Source organism: Rhinolophus sinicus, chromosome 1 (assembly GCF_057876585.1).
Source record: "Rhinolophus sinicus isolate RSI-liver-muscle chromosome 1, RSI-T2T, whole genome shotgun sequence".
NCBI lineage: Eukaryota > Metazoa > Chordata > Mammalia > Chiroptera > Rhinolophidae > Rhinolophus > Rhinolophus sinicus.
In genome coordinates this window covers 80,554,728-80,562,383 of record NC_142501.1, presented here as the reverse complement: position 1 = coordinate 80,562,383, position 7,656 = coordinate 80,554,728, and positions in this window count along the sequence as shown.

Genomic DNA, 7,656 nt, shown 5'->3' with positions numbered 1-7,656 from the left:
TATACATTTTTTGGCACCCTCTGTGTGTGAGTGTGTGTGTGTGTGTGTGCATATATATATTTTTTTCATAAATATGCATACGTAGAATAAAGTTTAATTTATGATTAGGTACAGTAAGAAATTAACAACAATTACTAATAAAATACAATTGTAACAATATACTGTAATTAAAGTTATATGAATGACTTTGGGGCTATTATTAAGTAAAATAAGGGTTACTTGTACACAAGCACTGTAATACCAAAATGGTTGATCTAATAACCAAGACAGCTACTAAGAAACTAACGGGCAGGTAGCATATATGTACATCGTGGATATCCTGGACAAAGGATTGATTCAAGTCCAGAACAGGACAGAGCAAAACAGTGTGAGATTTCATCATGCTACTCAGAATTGTGTGCAACTTAAAATGTATGTATTGTTTATTTCTGGAATTCTTTATTTAATATTTTGAGAACACAATTGACTGTAGGTAGCTGAAACCTTGGAAAGGAAACCATGGATAATGAGGACCTACTATACTGGATGACTGGTTTTATGGCCTGGTGTCTTGCTTTCTAAAGTGAAATCCATTTTAATGTAAAAATATTGAAGTGTAAATCTCCCCTGCTATTATTCAGTTTGTCACTACCTTTATTTTTCAAAATAGGACTTTAATTTTGACTGTCTTTAATAACTAAATCATTTGAAAAATAAAAAAAGTTAATTGGTTATTCTATAAAGGACCCTGAAATTACTGTTAAAAGATTGTGTATAATGTCCAATAACACATTGAAATAACACTATTTTCTTAGCCAACATGTCTCAACAGTGTATGTCTCACATACAGTATTTTATTCATTAAAAATTAATTTGTTTCCAACAACTGTTAGAATTGAGAATCTTGAATTACAGTTTGTAAGTTCCATAATTAATAGCATCCATCAGAAAGTAAAAACATGATTACCTTGATTATTTAAAAAGTCAATTCTATATTTTTCTTAAATAGAAATATCAGACACATTTTTACAGAGGGATATTAAGTATTTTCCTACATTTAATGTGAATATATATAACCATTGAGTTTATTTATTACTATAAATATACATTATTATTTATATTATTACTCTAAATAAATTACTAAAGAAATATACACCATATCCTAACTACCCCATATCCTAACTACCCAGGTAACCTCCTCAGAAATATCAGTTGTTAGTATTATTCATGAGTTGTTCTATACATATACATATACAGGTATATATGTATAAATGGTCCTATACTATTATTAATAATATAGAAATTACTTATTCTGTTTGATGGTATCAGGGTATTTCATTGCATTAATTATCATAATTTATCTCACTAGTCCTCTCCAGATGGACATTTAGGTGCTTTTCAATCATTTACTACTATAAACAATGTTATCCTATCACTGCATATCTGTGAGGTTAGATTGCTAGATGTAAAATGCTGTGTCAAATGGACTTTATAAAGTTTAATCAACATTGCGAATTATTCTTTATGTAAATTTTCCCTTTATGATTTGAGTTGGAAATATATTCCTCCCTCTACAGCATGTGCTCTTTTACTTTTTTTTTTTTTTAATTTTAATGCAACATTATTTTTTTAATTTTATGAATTTAAATTTGTGGATTTTTCTCATTAATAACTCATGAGTTTATTTCATATCCCTAAAAAGGTCTTCTCACTGCACAATAACTAATTTCAAAAATAAAGTTCTCTCATGCTTTCTTTATACTGCATTTGTTTTATATTTTACATTTAAACACTTAAACTATCTGTAGTTTATTTTATTACAGTGTTCAAAAGTAAGGAGACAATTTCTTTTTGATACTTACAGTTATCTCACATCACTTAACCAAATAATTTTGTCCCACTGTTTTAAAATGCCAACTTTTTTGTGAATCAAACACTGGCATAACTTTGGGATCTATTTCTGAACTTTCTGTACCATTCCATTGACTTGGCAGTGTATTTTATCCCTGAAAAATACTTTCTGTGACCAAAAATAGTATGAACAAAGAAAGTCTGAATGGAAGAAGTCTAACATTTCTACTCATTTATGTAAGACAGAGTATATGAAATGTAACTGACAATATTTGTAATGACCATGACTACAAGATAAATAAAAACAGAATGTCCATTGATTTTGGGTAATTGGCCACATTGGAATAGTATAAGGCTTTAAGATACCAGACAATGGCCAGACAGAAAAGTAAAAATATAGAGATTAAAAAACTAGATAGCATGGTTACTAAATATATCTTCAATGACACTGTTTTGTACTGGGATTCCAGGTATTTAGTTCTTATGTTTCTTGACATTGTTAGAATTTGTGCTGGTACCATACCATCTCCACCATTCACATCACTGATCAACTTCCCACTTTGAAAATAAAATAAAAGAAATGGTTTTCTCTGATAGTCACCTAGATTTAGTAATGGAGATTGATATAACACATTGAAAAATAACTTGGAAATTGTCTTGGTATCTATCAACAACCTCAGTAATTCACAGCTTTCAGTCGATATTCCCATCATTTATAATATATGGCAAGAAAATATTCCAAGATTTATGAAAACCCAAAAGAATTTAGGAATTTATCATAGTTTTATACAATAGCAAATTAAGAGCCTGATAATAGAGGAATTGTTCAGTAAATTCTGAGGTATTATTTGTGTGAGAAATGTGTAAATATTAATACTGATGTTTATGAAACCATACAACAGTGAAATCTAGTTTAAAAGAAAGGAATTAAAAATGTGATTATGAAAACCCAAGAATAGCAAAAAGCAAGTGTATATGTAGATGGAATGCATAATTTTTGCTAAGAGTTTTTGCTTTAAAGTAGTAATTTGAGACATAATATATTTCTTTTTACCACAAATATATTTCAAAATATAGCATCTTTATAATTTAAACATATTAAAAATGTTCCTGTATATGAGATCCCTCTGTTTCTCTTATTTCTTTGCTGAGGCTCTCAAAAGACTTTCATGAATATCAAACAGCTAGAGAGTGATGAATAATGACAAGATCACCTGGGAACTGGAAGCCTAAATGTTGTCAACAAACCCATTTGAATCGACTATGCCAGATTCTCACTGGCAAAAAAACACACAAAAAACAACAACATTATATATATATATATATATATATATATATATATATATATATATATATATATACACACACACACACACACACACACACACACACACACATATAAAGAAATGTTAAATGTTAAAAAAATAGATAATAGTTAAGGTCCTTTTAGCTTGGTTAAATTATGTAAGGTAATGCATTAAATGGATTTGGTACATGCACAACAGATATTAGATACTTATTGGTCTTGTTTCTCTCTATTCTCCTCATTTTATCTGTGGTTAAACCTACACAAGGTTAAATTGAAGTAGCCTAGTAACTGACAAAGAGGAAATTGAAACTCAAAACCCTGCCTTTCCCAACATTTTCACTCTTATCTCACATTTCTTTCCAAATTAGGGTAGGGCTGTAGGGCTGTTAGAATGGGCCTTGATACACAAAGGAGTCACGATTATGTGAGCCAAACAATATATGGCCAGGAAAAAAGAACATCATTTGTGTTTCCAGAACAGAAAAACTATGCTGGAAATAGAGGTGGGGAGGAAAGTAACCTGTATTTGTTATTTTTATCCCTCTCCAGTGTCTAACAGAGATTAGCACTTAGTAGTTGCCAAAAAAATATTAATAAAATCTGATATGCAACGAAAGGGCTAACACAGTTCCTGGAACATTAGGAGTTATTCTATAAATGTTAACTGTTATTATTATAAGTAATGAAAGAAAAGCAGAGCTCCTAACCTTGATCCAAATGTGTGTACAACTATATGGAAAATGAACACTACCCCTTTCCCTGACTAAAAATTATTTAATTATAATTTAAGTATCTTTGAAAGTATATGTCATAAGCATCTATCACTCAGAACAAACACCATGGCACTCATACACATCCATGTTCAAGATAAGGTTTTCCATTCTAAATCCTATTTTTAAAGGTGTGTTTTTCCTATTTTTTTGTTTGTTTGTTTGTTTGTTTTTTCACCCTAAGTAGCATTTGTTGTAACCCAGACAAGAGAATAGAGAAAGTTTTATACTTTTTAAGAACTGAAAGAAGATTTTTTAAATGCTTCTTAGCATTACATTTTAGGTATGTGAAATTTTCATGAATCATTCTCCTCTAGTAAGGGCAGGCATCTGACATAGTGATTGTCAATTATTTTTTTTCTCCTTTTCAAGTATAGATCATTGATCAAAAAACTAAATTACCCGAAGGGGAAAAAGCCAAAAGATGGACAAGAAGGCTATATATCATTTCTTCAGCATCCACCCACACCACTCACTCCTGAGGTCATCTTCCAAATGCTTATAAAATACACAAAGGTCAAACGCTGATAGGAACAGCAATTTCACCGGGGAATGGGGTGTGGGGGTAACACTCACTGGGATTTATAATTCTAAAGTAGGACAGACTACAAGAGGAAAATGTCCTGGGTTGGAGATTTAACTCTTAGGCCATCGTGAGCCATGAGCCTTTCAGCGCTAGTTCCCAATCTGTCTCCACAACAGAATCACAAGAGGTCTTATTAAAGATACAGATTCCTAAACTGCACCCTGGAGAATTTGACTGAGAAAGTCTGGCTTGTGGCCCCAACTTTTATGCTTTTAAATAGCTACCCAACTATTTCTAATGCAATGACATTCAAGTGTGGTTTACTAATTCCAGCAGAGGGGTAACTGAGGACTTGACGAAGCAAACATGAATAGATGTGAAAAGCCAGCGTTCTCACGATGACCGACAGAGATCACTGGCTTTGAAAAGATCTAAAGGGTTCCAGGGTCTCTGAAGCCAAAGACCATCTGGAAACAGACAGAAATTTGTGAAAAGGCAGCTCTGGAGACTGCAAATTTCTGCCCGGGTACAGAAGGTTTACTGTCCCATTTCTACATAGTGCTTAATCTGAGGTGAATATGATAGAAGAAATGATGAGTTATGAAACTACTGTGGCCATATGAGTACTGCAGGTATTTTTTTATGTTTCCTACACTCTTTTCTTCAAATGTGTCATAAAGAGTGTTTGCATGTTGAGAATAATAAACTGTCCCAAAGTGTTGCCATTTCTTGACAAATTAAATGTGATTTCTTCTACAAAATACCAAGGGCAGCTCTCATTCAAAAAACTCAGCAGATTCAGTTCATATATAGATTCCAGCATTTTTTACCTCTGATTTTAGTAAAATGATTCAGCGACCCTGGGTCTGAATTTCTTCAACTGGAAAACTGAGATAACGATATCTGATTTTCTAAAATTCTTTAAAGATAAGAGATGTAGCATAAAAAATACCTAGTATCACACCTGGCATAGAGTAGGCTGTTATTATTATAGCAGCTGCTATTGCAATACTTTCTTGATCTTATTACTTTTTAGTATGTTAATGATAATAAAAGAAGCATGCATCATTCCACTTATGTTTTAAAAATATTAAATGCTCACCAGGTTGAAGCATAAATTATGCTCTTGTTTTTATTGTCAGTGTTGTGGGATTATTTAGAATATCTATCTTTTCATCCCATTGCCATTTCAGCTGGGTATTTATACAATTTGTACTACATCATAAAAATTAACATATTTTACCACCATCCATCATTGAAATTAAAAATTCATGTGTGTGGTATAAAAGAGGACGCAAATAGCTATAAAATAAAAGTTTTACAAGCAATGCATGCATTCTTCTTTGGAGAATGATTATGTGTTTGTACTCATTTGAGGTAATGACCAAAAGTTTTGTAAAACCTAATAAGATAAAGGTGCACTAGATTTGGTTATTGAAATACATTCTTAAGGGATTGCTTATTCACAAAACAGATGATGCACTTAAAGGTAGTAAAAATGCCAAGCATCTCAGAACAGACCACAGAATTTTTAAAGAGATGTTGTAGTGAACTATTTGTGTGTCATGAAAAGTACCTCTCAGTTACCAAATAAGAATTTGTCAAAAACATCTGACTGATTTTCAGGAAAGAAATAATTTCCAGCAATATATAATTTAATTATGTTAAGGAATCAAGTTATAAGCAGAAGAGAGGTGCTGATTATTTATATTCTGAGATTTTTCTCAAAATAAAGAGATCAAGTTTGTAGGCAGTTGGTCTGAAAACCAGTATTTTATATACATATGAACTAGTCATAATTGCCAATGCTCAGAAATGATGCAGAATAATTTAGGGATTCTTAATGTGAAAACTTAAACCTAAATTCCTGTTATAACAGAAAAAGAAAGTGATGTAATTGTTGGCTAAGCATGCTATAGCATGTAGAGTTTTTTTGTTTTTTTCTGTTTTTTTTTTTTTTTTTTTTTTTTTTTTTCCTAAAAGAAACTATTAGTGAGCAAATATGCATTATTATCTGTATGGTACATTTTATTTTATAGCAAATATTTTATAACAGATAACATCAAGTATGACAAAATCAAGATCCCAATTTCCAAAAGCAGCAAGAGATTGTTGGCTATCTTCCTGTAATTTTACCTTACTTTAGTTGAGCTAGAAAGGAGGCCATCTGTGGCTGAACATGGTGTGTAAAGAATTACATGAAGGTCATGATACAACTGGGAAAATATCAGATCTGACCTTAATCTTAATGTTACAGTTTTGAAAAGATTGTTTTAGCAATCAGTGTGTTGGAGATACAAGTGATAAACATACCATAGGGGAAAAAATTCATGGCTATTATATTACATATCAATTACAGTGATTAAGAATGAAGAATTCCCAAATTACTACAAAAAGATAAAATTATCAGCTTATTTTGAACTTAAAATTATTCAAATATAGACATACCAATAAATAAGCAACTTTCAATCTGTAATGGAATTGTAGTATGTAATATGAATTAAATGCTTGAAGCCTTAATGCAGAGATGTGTCATTCCAAGCAGACTATTACAGCATTTTGTGTAGGACTCTGTCACCATGGAAGCTCAGCTGAAACTGGCTCTGTAAGTCTCCAACTCCACCTTATTGCTTTTAATACTACCATTAGCTGGGATCATGGGTGGTCACCACTTTATGCTTTACTCCACTATCTTAAAATCATAATTAGAGCCCATGCTTAGTATTCATCATTCCTTGTACATACAAATTAAATGAGGCTTGAAGTGTGTATGCTGTCTCCATGTTAAGTGAGTGACGAGTTTTTATGCATAATGCCAGGGGAATTTTTCCAGATGGGTAGAACAAGAATATACAAGTCAGGGGAAGAAGGGAAACAAAAATAGGTTATAGCTTTCCCAGGCAAACGTGCTGAATTGTCAAATATATGAATCACCCTGGCTGCTGCTTTCGCCTTATTTTGCCTGCATTTTGAGGGAGTTAAAAGTTAACAAATTTCTCTAAAACTGTTACCTAGACATCAATTATCCAAATTGGAGTCCTCAGAATCTCCTTAGATTCCTCACACCAAATCTTTATATTCAATGTCTCCAAGTCTCATTACTTTTGCCATCCATGTATTTTTCAAAAGTCTCATCTTTCTTTTATCATGGTCTTATTGCACCTGGAGTCTGAGTGAACTTTAAGAGTTTATATATTCCAAATCACTCGTGTTACAAAAGA